The sequence below is a fragment of the Oncorhynchus kisutch genome, linkage group LG25 (genome assembly GCF_002021735.2).
Source record: "Oncorhynchus kisutch isolate 150728-3 linkage group LG25, Okis_V2, whole genome shotgun sequence".
In the NCBI taxonomy this organism is placed as follows: Eukaryota; Metazoa; Chordata; class Actinopteri; order Salmoniformes; family Salmonidae; genus Oncorhynchus; species Oncorhynchus kisutch.
Genome location: NC_034198.2, coordinates 25,416,986 through 25,430,316, shown reverse-complemented (window position 1 = coordinate 25,430,316; position 13,331 = coordinate 25,416,986). Strand labels below are relative to the sequence as shown.

The following is a 13,331-nucleotide window of genomic DNA, read 5'->3' as shown; positions in this document are numbered from 1 at the left end:
AATTTAACCCTAATTAATCTCTCCTCCTGCCTGCCTCTCTGGATGCTTCCCAAATGGCATCCCTTTATAGGGCACTACTTTTGACCAGGGCCTATAGGGCTCTGGTCAAAAAGAAGTACACTATTTAGCGAATAGAGTCTCATTTAGGACATAGATTCTGTCAAAACCCACACACTGGAACCGGCAGCCCTGGGCTGGGCACACACCTAGCTGGGGCATTTATCACTGCTATACTGCAGCCTCAGCCATCCTACTGTAATATAGTACGCTACAGCACAGACACATTATATAGTATGTGCACATTATATTAGTGCCCCAGTTACACCTACAGATCACATTTGGAATTACAACAAAATAATAACTTCTATATAATTTATTTGACATACAGTACCAGTATTTAGGCATATGCATCATGTCATGCTGATGCAATGTTTTTACAACAACAATGTTCTATAAGCAATGTTTCTATCTAGAGAATCCTTTAAGTAGAAACTGATCAATGTGTTGACCCCCCCCCCCCCCCCCCCCCCCAGAGAATAGGCATACTAAAGCTGTTTTTTTCTCAATAAAATGTAGAGAGAAATTTCCATCCTGATTTGAAAGAACCAGTAGGCTAGTAGGCCAAATAGCAATTATATTAAGCTATAGTTTATTGACTTGCGGCTTGCCTATAGGTTTAGCAGTAAAACAGGTAGCTTGGAGTGAATCTCCTGCAGACTCTGCATTTTTATAACATCATTCCCTTACATCAAATGCTTTGATCCTGGGGGGAATGGGCCGAGGTTTTTGATTGACATCGACCTTGTCCCCTCTTGAATAATTATGACCGGTTTAGACATTAGTGCCTCCCATTCTCATGATTTATTCATCGGCTTCTAGTTTGCTGTGCACTGCTCTGGTCAATCAGAGGTTGCACCGGTAGGCGTGCTAGCGATCCATACATAGGTTACTGCAGTTGTGGCACATATGACTTTTTGTTGTGAATCGGTCCGGCAACTATAGTTGCTCGGTTGAAGTTACCTGCAGCGGTGGGATTGGCTACTTCCGAGTGGCGCGTGCTGGGTGAACATGTAGACGGTATTCTATTTGGCCTTTAGATCTATTTATCCTTATATTATGGTCGAATTAGACTATTGGAAATAGAAAGTCCATAGACATTTCAGTTCATTATATTTGGCTAGGCGGTGTAGCTTTTTTATTCGCTCTGTTGTGGTAGTAGGCTAAGATAACGTCAGCTGTAGCGAGCAATTTCGCTTGAGGATCCCAAAGAAACCGTCTGGTTGCAGTTCTCTACAGCGGCTACCGGTTGTCGGCAGGCTATTTGCTGCGACTGATGCGAAGCGGCTAGTGAGGCTGGAGAGAGAGTCAAGCAAGGTAAGGCTACTGTAGGGGTAATCTGTTTTATTTAGGCAGTAGGCTTGACATTAAGCTAAATTCAATCTTTGTGAAATCCATTTTTTTTTTAAACGGACACAAATTATATCTCCACCCTGATCGAAATTGCCTGTCAAAGCTGTAGCCAGTAGCCACCCTCCCCACCCCCTACAAAAACAAATGTTCAGTACAGTGTAAGCAAATTGTTGTCAATGCCAACAGGTTACATTGTATCATGTTTGCGTCCACAAATGGATTACAGTATCCCAATTTGCATGTGCATTTCCATGTGAAAATCAATGCTTGGCATTATTCCACACCACTGGTTCTGGTTCTAACAATGGGAGTTATCAGTTATTGTCAAACTGCTGGACTGGATTATCTTAACTTCAACAGGCAGCTACATATATGAGATGTAGTTACAGTTGGATACATTGGAAAGTAAATGTATTCTGTAATATTCTATTCAGTAGCTACTGCTTGTCTCTGCACTTGACTACAAGCCAAACAAAAATATATCACACCATGACAAAGAGCTGTGCATAATAATGTCAGTAGGCTAGTTTATAGTAAGGAGTAGTTATAGATTGTTACACCAGATAATGTGATTTAACCAAAGATTTTTGGTATCCATTACTGGGAGTTACAGGTTAGGCACCGTTTGGTGTAGCACAGAGAATTTTCAACCAACCTTACCGATACTATCTTCATTGTGGATTTGGCCAAACATGTATCTTTGCAGGTGGTGTATTTGAATTTAGAAAATGCTCCATTATTAAAATTTATATTTGTTTTGCTCCATGAAGAAATCCAACAATGTGTAGTATTAGTATTTAGTAGTATTTTTGGGGGTCCAAACAGGAAACAAAACACAACAAATAAAATACTTATCTATATTATGTTATTATATAAATTAACACTATATCATACTACATAATCTCCTGCCTCTGCCTTGCGCTTCAGAAACAGGAAATGGCTCCTGCCCTATGAGCCGTTATGGATTACACAAGCCAAGGATTCGTACAAGGCCACCCACCTACAAAATACAATAAATAATACAGTGCAAATTACAATACAAAACATATAATGTCTCCACAGTCCCCATGTGCTGTAAGGGGTTCTTTTGTCAGCTTTAAAAAAAATCTGTTTCTATTGCTAGCTTGAGTTACCTGGGTTACGAGTTCCATGTAGTCATGGCTCTATTTAATATTGTACGTTTCCCAGCCTCTGTTCTGGACCTGGGTACTATGAAGAGACCTCTGGCTGCATGTCTTGTGTGATACCGATGAGTGTCCGAACTGTGTGCCAAGTGCTTGAACAGACAGTGTGATACCTTCAACACATCCCCACCTCGCACAAAGACCAATAGTAATGCAGTCAATATTGAGCCAGGAAAGATTGACATGAATGTTACTGACATTCTGCGACGTCAAGAAAGCAGAGCGTTATCATGGACAGACCTCTTCCTATTTTAGCGAGCTTTGAGTCGATATGTTTTGACCATGACAGTTTGCTATCTAGGGTTACACCCAGGAGTTTAGTCTCTACTTGCTCAATCGCCACATTATTCAATAATAGATCTAGATGAGGTTTATGGTTGAGCGAGTGATTTGTTCCAAAAAATATTATTTTAGTTTTCAAGATATTTAGCACCAGCCTATTTGCTAGTTACCCATTCTAAAACTGTCTGGATGTTATTTATTTACTTTACTGCCGTAGCCGACATGTATATACTTTTGAGTCATCAGCGTACATAGACGCAGCCTTTATTCAAGGTCAGTGGAAGGTCATTAGTAAAAACAGTACAATAATGGCCCAAGCTGGCTGCCCTGCAGGCTTCCGGGTTAAGCGGGCATTGTGTCAAGAAGCAGTGTGGATTGGCTGGGTTGTGTTTCGGAGGACGCACGGCTCTCGACCTTCGCCTCCCGATTCCGTACGGGAGTTGCAGCGATGGGACAAGACTAACTACCAATTGGATACCACAAAATTGGGGAGAAAAAGGGGTAAAAAAATTTATTTAATAAAAATACTCTCAATCCATGATAAGGCAGTGGATGAAAATCCATAACACCTATGTATTTTCAGCAATAGGTTATGATCAATGATATCAAAAGCTGCACTAAAGTCAAGCAAAACAGCTCCCACAATTTTCTTACTATCAATTTCTTTCAGCCAATCATCAGTCATTTGTGTCAGTGCTGAGCATGTTGAGTGCCCTTCCCTATAAGTATGCTGAAAGTCTGTCGTAAATTTGTTTTCTGTACAATAACATTGCACTTGGTCAAGCATTGTACTTCAAAAGGTTGCTAAGCACAGGTAACAGACTGATTGGTTGGCTGTTTGAAGCACTAAAGGGTGCTCTGCAATTCTTGGGCAGCAGAAGGACCTTTGCCTCCCTCCAGGCCTGAAGGCACACACCGTCTTCTAGGCTTGCATTGAAGATGTGGCAAACAGGAGTTGCAATGTATTCCATTACCAACCTCAGCAATTTACCATCCAGCTTTGTCAGTACCAGGTGGGTTGTCCTTATTTATAGAGAGAATATATGAAATAGACAAGTATTACGTCATGGAGCAAAACATTTATTTATTTTATTAACGGAGCATTTTCTAAATTCAAACACCATCTGCAACTGGACACGGACATTTTAGAAGATACATGCTTGGCCGAATCGTGAACAAAGATGGTATCGCAGTTAAGATTGGTCGTAAATTCTCTGTGCTACACCAAACAGTAACTAATCTGTAACGCACAGTAATGGATACCAAAAATCTTTGGTTTAAATCACATTATCTGGTGTAACAATCTGTAGCTAAGTAAGTAGCTGTTCCTACTTGCTGTGTGGCTTCAGGTCAACACCTACCTTATTGTGCCTCTTATCTGACATTTGCTGACGGCACAACAGTGGTAGGCCTAATCACCAACAACGATGAGACCGCCTATAGGGAGGAGGTTAGAGACCTGGCAGTGTGGTTCCAGGACAACAACCTCTCCCTCAATGTGAGCAATACAAAGTAGCTGATCGTAGACTACAGGAAAAGGAGGTCATCACCACATCACTTTACCCCAACCTACATGTACAAACTATCTCAACTAACCTGTACCCCACACATTGACTCTGTGCCGGTACCCCCTGTACAGTATATAGCCTCGTGTTTGTTATGTGTTTAATTTTTTTTACTTTAGTTTATTTAGTAAATATTTTTTGTATATTTCTTGAACTGCATTGTTGCTTAAGGGCTTGTAAGTAAGCATTTCACGGTAAGGTTCATGTGACAAAAACAATGTGATTTGGTTGACAGGGTCTTATGTGGCAATGAAATGGTTCAACAAAGAGGCATCTATTAGGCTATAGTGCCTGTTGTTTTACATCGGCTGTGATTGTTATGAATACTGTATAGTTCTCTAATAATTGTGGAATGTGAGATTTAATAAATATTGGTGTTATGTTTTGATAGAGGAATTTGCAAGCTTCCTGCTGAGCTGGAGCAGATTAAAAAACAAAATAGTTTATTACATTTGTCCTGAGATTTGTTCTCCACAAAATATGCTAAAATACCTTTTGCAATAACTGCAGAGACGATCAATTTACCCTATATTCCCCATTTATAAGGTAACAAACAACTCCTTCCTGACTCAAGTGCAACATATAACAATGATCCTACAAAGATGCGTTTCTATAAGATTCCTCAGACATAAATACATGTAAAATAAGATGGTGGAGCTCTCATTACATGGTTATTCTATGAGAATGGCTGCTTCACTGTGTAGTGTTCTGCTGTTCTCTCTGTTGAAAGCTGAGCTCCCTATCAGCAGATGAAAGACTATCATCTCCACAGCATTTCTCAAATCCTATCAGAGCCATGCACTACGGTAAGTGTACCTATTAAGCCCACTTCGATCTTTGAATTCAAATAAAACTTAAACATTTAAAAAAAAAGTCAATCAGATGTTTTATAATGAAGCTATTGACAATTTAGTGTAACTTCCAGCTAGTGACCATTTTCAAAGCTGCAAAAAAACTTGTGTTGAGGACTTAGATAAAACATATTTTTCAGATAAAAAAACAACTCAGAAGTGATACGACTTTATCTAAAATGAAAATATGAATGTGCTGATATTTGCACATGATAGCCTATTTCATGAGCATTCATTACTATTTCTTGCCAATTGAAAATGTGTTTTTCATGCTAGCAGTCATGCCTGCATGACAGTCTCACAGTAGCAACAACTTGTTGAAGCTTCCATTTTTAAATGCACTTTGTCTTATTTTACTGGTAAATGAAACTTGCATTGTTATACATGAATGCCATTTTTGTAAATTTGACATTTATCTCTGGCTTAAAGGGTAGCACAGAAAGCATTCCCTCGAAACAGAATGAAAAATGACAAAGCAATATTGTTCAATAGGATCAATACTAACTTTGCATAATATTGTAGTCTGTGTATAAAAACTATTTATACCCCACACCATTAGTTGATAAATATTTTGAGTAGTCTTTGCTATTCTGTCTTTTTCACCATAAATTACTGTTGTTCCTATTAAGCCCAGTATGGTCCTATTAAGCCTGGTTTGCATTGAAACACATGTGGATAGTGTTGATATCCCTAATATTCAATGAACATGAGCATAAATACACTGCTCAAAAAAAATAAAGGTAACACTAAAATAACACATCCTAGATCTGAATGAATGAAATATTCGTATGAAATAGTTTTTTCTTTACATAGTTGAATGTGCTGACAACAAAATCACAAATTGTCAATGGAAATCAAATTTATCAACCCATGGAGGTCTGGATTTGGAGTCCCACTCAAAATTAAAGTGGAAAACCACACTACAGGGTGATCCAACTTTGATGTAATGTCCTTAAAACAAGTCAAAAGGAGCTTCAGTAGTGTGTGTGGTCTCCACGTGCCTGTATGACCTCCCTACAACGCCTGGGCATGCTCCTGATGAGGTGGAGGATGGTCTCCTGAGGGATCTCCTCCCAGACCTGGACAAAAGCATCCGCCAACTCCTGGACAGTCTGTGGTGCAATGTGGCGTTGGTGGATGGAGCGAGACATGATGTCCCAGATGTGCTCAATTGGAATCAGGTCTGGGGAACGGGCGGGCCAGTCCATAGCATCAATGCCTTCCTCTTGCAGGAACTGCTGACACACTCCAGCCACATGAGGTCTAGCATTGTCTTGCATTAGGAGGAACCCAGGGCCATCCGCACCAGCATATGGTCTCACAAGGGGTCTGAGGAGCTCATCTCGGTACCTAATGGCAGTCAGGCTACCTCTGGCGAGCACATGGAGGGCTGTGCGGCCCCCCCAAAGAAATGCCACCCCACACCATGACTGATCCACCGCCAAACCGGTCATGCTGGAGGATGTTGCAGGCAGCAGAACGTTCTCCACGGCTTGTCTAGACTCTCACGTCTGTTACTTGTGCTCAGTGTGAACCTGGTTTCGTCTGTGAAGAGCACAGGGCGCCAGTGGCGAATTTGACAATCTTGGTGTTCTCTGGCAAATGCCAAACATCCTGCACGGTGTTGGGCTGTAAGCACAACCCCCACCTGTGGACTTCGGGCCCTCATACCACCCTCATGGAGTCTGTTTCTGACCGTTTGATCAGACACATGCACATTTGTGGCCTGCTGGAGGTAATTTTGCAGGGCTCTGGCAGTGCTTCTCCTGCTCCTCCTTGCACAAAGGTGGAGGTAGCGGTCCTGCTGCTTGGTTGTTGCCCTCCTACGGCCTCCTCCACGTCTCCTGATGTACGGGCCTGTCTCCTGGTAGCGCCTCCATGCTCTGGACACTACGCTGACAGACACAGCAAACCTTCTTGCCACAGCTCGCATTGATGTGCTATCCTGGATGAGCTGCACTACCTGAGCCACTTGTGTGGGTTGTAGACTCCGTCTCATGCTACCACTAGAGTGAAAGCACCGACAGCATTCAAAAGTGACCAAAACATCAGCCAGGAATCATAGGAACTGAGAAGTGGTCTGTGGTCACCACATGCAGAACCACTCCTTTATTGGGGGTGTCTTGATAATTGCCTATAATTTCCACCTGTTGTCTATTCCATTTGCACAACAGCAAGTGACATTTATTGTCAATCAATGTTGCTTCCTAAGTGGACAGTTTGATTTCACAGAAGTGTGATTGACTTGGAGTTACATTGTGTTTCTTAAGTGTTCCCTTTATTTTTTTGAGCAGTGTATATTTTTTGGTTCAGATTTAAGTTTGATTAAACCCCCCAAAACCACAGTTCTGCATATTGTGCATCTAGCCATGGTTCCTTTTTTCCAAGATTAGAAATAATTCCAAAGAATTAGAAACCTCTGTACACTCCAATAGGTTTGATGCAGAGAGAGGAATAAGATCAGGGTTGAGGGCTTTCAGGGATAGAAGACCTACAAGTAATGCAGACGAATGAGAGAGAAGAAAATGGACTATTGGGTGACTGCTTATACACTTTTGGGTGAGGGCATTGTCATAATTGTTGTCTTTCATTCATCCACGTGATTCTGTTTGTTGGTCCACCACCTGTACCTTTTTAATACACAGTTGAGGGAGGTTTGAAACTGTCTTCAGATAAGCTTTAGGAGACAAGTTGAACTAATTAACAAGAATAGCAATACAGAAAATGTGAATCAGCTTTCAGTCTGAAGTTTACATACACCTTAGCCAAATACATTTAAACTCAGTTTTTCACAATTCCTGACATTTAATCCTAGTACAAATTCCCTGTTTTAGGTCAGTTAGGATCCTCACTTTATTTTAAGAATGTGAAATGTCAGAATAATAGTAGAGAGAATGATTTATTTCAGCTTTTATTTCTTTCATCACATTCCCAGTGGGTCAGAAGTTAACATACACTCAATTAGAATTTGGTAGCATTGCCTTTACATTTTTTTTTTACTTGGCTCAAACGTTTCGGGTAGCCTTCCACAGGCTTCCCACAATAAGTTAGGTGAATTTTGTCCCATTCCTCCTGACAGAGCTGGTGTACCTGAGTCAGGTTTGTAGTCATCCTTGCTCGCACATGCTTTTTCAGTTCTGCCCACAAATGTTCTATAGGATTGAGGTCAGGGCTTTGATGGCCACTCCAATACCTTGACTTTGTTTTCCTTAAGCCATTTTGCCACAACTTTGGAAGTATGCTTGGGGTCATTGTCCATTTGGAAGACCAATTTGCGACCAAGCTTTAACTTCCTGACTGATGTCTTGAGATGTTGCTTCAATATATTCACATCATTTTCCTCCCTCATTAAGCCATCTATTCTGTGAAGTGTACCAGTCTCTCCTGCAGCAAAGCACCCCCACAGCAAGATGCTGCCACCCCTGTGCTTCACGGTTGGGATGGTGCTCTTCGGCTTGCAAGCCTCCCCCTTTTTCCTCCAAACATATCCATGGTCATTATGGCCAAACGGTTCTATTTTTGTTTCATCAGACCAGAGGACATTTCTCCAAAAAGTACGATCTTTGTCCCCATGTGCAGTTGCAAACCGTAGTCTGGCTTTTTATGGCGGTTTTGGAGCAGTGGCTTCTTCCTTGCTGAACGGCCTTTCAGCTTATGTCGATATAGGACTCATTTTACTGTGGATATAGATACTTTTGTACATGTTTCCTCCAGCATCTTCACAAGGTCCTTTGCTGTGGTTCTGGGATTGATTTTGAGCTTTTCGTACCAAAGTACGTTCATCTCTAGGAGGCAGAACGCGGTATGACGGCTGCGTGGTCCTGTGGTGTTAATACTTGCATTCTATTTTTTGTACAGATGAACATGGTACCTTAAGGCGTTTGGAAATTGCTCCCAAGGATGAGCCAGACTTTTGAGGTCGACAACTTTTTTTCTGAGGTCTTGGCTGATTTCTTTTGATTTTCCCATCATGTTAAGCAAAAAGGCACCAAGTTTGAAGGTAGGCCTTGAAATACATCCAAATGATGTCAATTAGCCTATCAGAAGCTTCTAAAGCCATGACATCATTTTCTGGAATTTTCCAAGCTGTTTAAAGGCACAGTCAGCTTAATGTATGTCAACTTGTGACTCATTGGAATTGTGATACAGTGTATTAGAAGTGAAATAATCTGTCTGTAAACAATTGTTGGAAAATGTACTTGTGTCATGCAGAAAGTAGATGTCCTAACCGACTTGCCAAAACTATGGTAAAACTTGTTAACAAGAAATTTGTGGAATGGTTGAAAAATGAGTTTTTATGACTCCTACCTAAGTGTATGTGAACTTCCAAATTGAACTGTAATTCATTGAAAGTTGTGTGGTGTTATGGTCTTTGTTGCATGGCTTGTTATCCAAATAAAATAAAATTGTATTAGTCACATGCGCCGAATACAACCTTACAATGCAATGCTTACTTACGAGCCCCTAACCAACAATGCAGTTAAAAAAATACAGATAAGAAATAAAAGTAACAAAGTAACAAGTAAGGGCCAGAGTGGTGTTATGGTCCTTGTTGCATGGCTTCTTATCCACAGAGGGCCAGAGTGGTGTTATGGTCCTTGTTGCATGGCTTCTTATCCACAGAGGGCCAGAGTGGTGTTATGGTCCTTGTTGCATGGCTTCTTATCCACAGAGGGCCAGAGTGGTGTTATGGTCCTTGTTGCATGGCTTCTTATCCACAGAGGGCCAGAGTGGTGTTATGGTCCTTGTTGCATGGCTTCTTATCCACAGAGGGCCAGAGTGGTGTTATGGTCCTTGTTGCATGGCTTCTTATCCACAGAGGGCCAGAGTGGTGTTATGGTCCTTGTTGCATGGCTTCTTATCCACAGAGGGCCAGAGTGGTGTTATGGTCCTTGTTGCATGGCTTCTTATCCACAGAGGGCCAGAGTGGTGTTATGGTCCTTGTTGCATGGCTTCTTATCCACAGAGGGCCAGTGTGGGTGCAGGTTTGTGTTGCATGGCTTCTTATCCACAGAGGGCCAGAGTGGTGTTATGGACTTTGTTGCATGGCTTCTTATCCACCGAGGGCCAATGTGCGTGCAGGTTTTTGTTCCAACCAAGCAATAGCACACCTGATTCAACTAATCATGTCTTGATTGAAGTCTATGATTAGTTGAATGAGGTGTGTACTGGTCGGCAAGAACAAAAGCCCAAGTCCACATTGATCTCTGTGAATACGATTGGACACCCCCCTGTTATAAGTGCTACTTTCTTGATGAATAGCAATGACCAGTTCATTTTAATAACTTTAGGGAAGATTCATATAATCCAATTTTACATAAGAAAATGTCAGTTTGTAAGTTTTGAACATTTGTAAAGGAATTCAAATGGATTATTTAATTAAGAGGCAGGCTTATTTGGAACATCCATGGGCTTAAAGGGTACACTCAGTACCCATTAAGCACAATCCAGACTTTTTACATAGTATATCAAATATTTTTATGTCTTAACATGTAAGTAAAGTCATAACTTCACATGAGAGTTGAATCTTTTATTTTATATCCACTTTTCTTGCAAAAATGTAGGGATTAGAAATGTTTGAACTTAGATTTTGTTGGGTAATTTAGTTCTCTCCCTTTGTCCATCTCTCTTTATCTTTGTCTCTTTTTCTCTCTGTCTCTCCATCCCAAACTCACTCACACACATCTGTGATTTAGTATGCTGGAGACAGTGAGCGTGTTATGTGGATAGATTTCCATTATGAGGTCATGTTTTCTGCTGTCCAGCGTTAAACTGTTGTCTTTTCACTACGTTATCTTTGTCCACAGGGAGTCACAAGGCGTTAGTTTCCATCATCCCAGCCAGACACTATATACAGACAGGTCTAGGATGGACCCGAGGTGTAGGAATGGAGAGAAAATACATTTGTTTTAAAGTACAACAGTAAATCCCTTTTTATTGTTAAAAAATAATAATATTCAGTCACATGATCGGCCTTCCTAGCTCTTACTAGACAGGAACTGTGACTATTTGCTGCCATGCATTGGAATTTACAGTACCTTTGCTTCACAACAGGGTAATAGTGGATATTTCATGCTTTACCAGTAGTACGTCTTACTTGGAGTGGTTAGAATGGATTTGGGGATTACTGCCAACACAAGAAGTGTAATAATATTGCTTGGTTCAGGTTGAGACTGACTGTCTGTTGTCTAGGCACGTCAAAGCGGCTCTTTCTGCTGCGTATTATCAGCCACCGACCGAGAGCTTTGGGTGGGAGTCTCTCTGGATGCATTCCAAATGGCAAAATTAGTGCACTATGTAGGGAATAGGGTGTTATTCGCTCTTTCTCTCTCCTTGTCTCTATCATTCTCTCTCTCTCTCTCTGAATGTTATCAGCGTTGAAAATGTGAGGAGTTTTCCTGACCAGGTATTAAAGGTGTTGCCCTCTGGGATGTCGATTAATTTCACTGAGCTCTGAGGTAAATGGCAACTCTATGCCCCATTAATCAGGAAGAGTAGTCATGGAAATCAGAGAGCAAGTACGGTCCACTGTCATGGAAATCATGTCAGATGGGTGCTTTATAGTATTCTTTTTGTTTAGGATGGGTGTGTTTGGAGTCCTTTTAATATAGGGCAAAATTAGTTTTACAATGGAATTTTGTATGTCTTTTTTGTTGTTGCGCAACTCCACCCTCCAGGACCAACATCTAATTTGTATGCAAAAGCAATCTCTTATATGCAAGCCAGGCATGTAGAATAGTACTACTGTCAGATTCATATGAGGTAGCAGAAATGACCCGTACAAACATTTATTGTAAATCTCTCTCCAGGAAAGGAAACATAAACTATATCAGATGGAACATCCATGGTGGAGAATCTGAAGATAAAAATTTGATTTCTGATATGATAGCCCTGTGTGTGTGTGTGTGTCTAGTGGATTAGACATTGAGCTGAACTCCTTTAATTAACTAAGGATTCACACAGGCTTTACCACACACATTGACGTTCTGCTTTGATTCTGTAAATATGGTGCTGCAGATGAAGTGTTCTCACAGCACCTTTGTCATCCTGTTATAGAGATCTATGTGCGTCCCAATTGGCACCTATTCCCTATGTATTGGTGCACTACTTTCGACCAGGGCCCATAGGGCTCTGGACAAAAGTAGTGCACTAGATATGTAATAGGATGCGATTTAGGACACACCAGATAAACAGCAAGGCCTTTTTGCTCAGCCTCTGTGAGTTGTGTGTCTGTCAAAAGAGTTAGTGGCTGGTTGCTGTGGGCTGTTTTAACCTTTGTCAACTGCTCCCGGGAGTTGGAGACCTTTATTAAGTCTTGATGGATGGAACAGGTCTGACAGTGACAGTTCTGCATTCTAGTTCTTAAGCCTTTGGCCAGGTGGACCAGGCACCTGAGGTCACACAGAGCATCTGAGAATGTTATTTTCTATGTCTCAAAGAGCACCCTATTTCCTATATAGTGCACTACTTTTGACCAGAGCCCATAGTCCTCTGGTCAAAAGTAACAACTATAGGGAATAGAATGCCATCTGAGATGCAGACATCCTGTCTCTATTAGAGGTCGACCGATTATGATTTTTCAACGCCGATACCGATTATTGGAGGACCAAAAAAAGCCGATACCGATTTAATCGCCCGATTTAATAAAATAAAATATATATATACATACATACAGTGGGGCAAAAAAGTATTTAGTCAGCCACCAATTGTGCAAGTTCTCCCACTTAAAAAGATGAGAGGCCTGTAATTTTCATCATAGGTACACTTCAACTATGACAGACAAAATGATAAATTACAGGCCTCATCTTTTTAAGTGGGAGAACTTGCACAATTGGTGGCTGACTAAATACTTTTTTGCCCCACTGTATGTATGTATGTATGTATATATATATATATTTGTAATAATGACAATTACAACAATACTGAATGAACACTTATTTTAACTTGATATAATACATCAATAAAATCTATTTAGCCTGAAGTAAATAATGAAACATGTTCAATTTGGTTTAAATAATGCAAAAACAAAGTGTTGGAGA

General features: G+C 40.8%; 1 protein-coding gene across 5 annotated transcripts in view; it reads left to right on the top strand.

The window, feature by feature from the left end:
- The first annotated feature begins 956 nt into the window (after positions 1-956).
- The window catches only part of tanc2b (tetratricopeptide repeat, ankyrin repeat and coiled-coil containing 2b), a 213,023-nt gene continuing 200,648 nt past the window's right edge, over positions 957-13,331 (top strand). For 3 of the 5 annotated variants that reach the window (XM_031805237.1, XM_031805236.1, XM_031805233.1), the window contains exon 1: positions 958-1,374. The gene's annotated coding sequence lies outside the window, so the exon portion shown is untranslated. Of the gene's footprint in view, positions 1,375-13,331 lie in introns of all 5 variants that reach the window. The other 2 variants (XM_031805234.1, XM_031805232.1) reach the window with 1 other exon arrangement.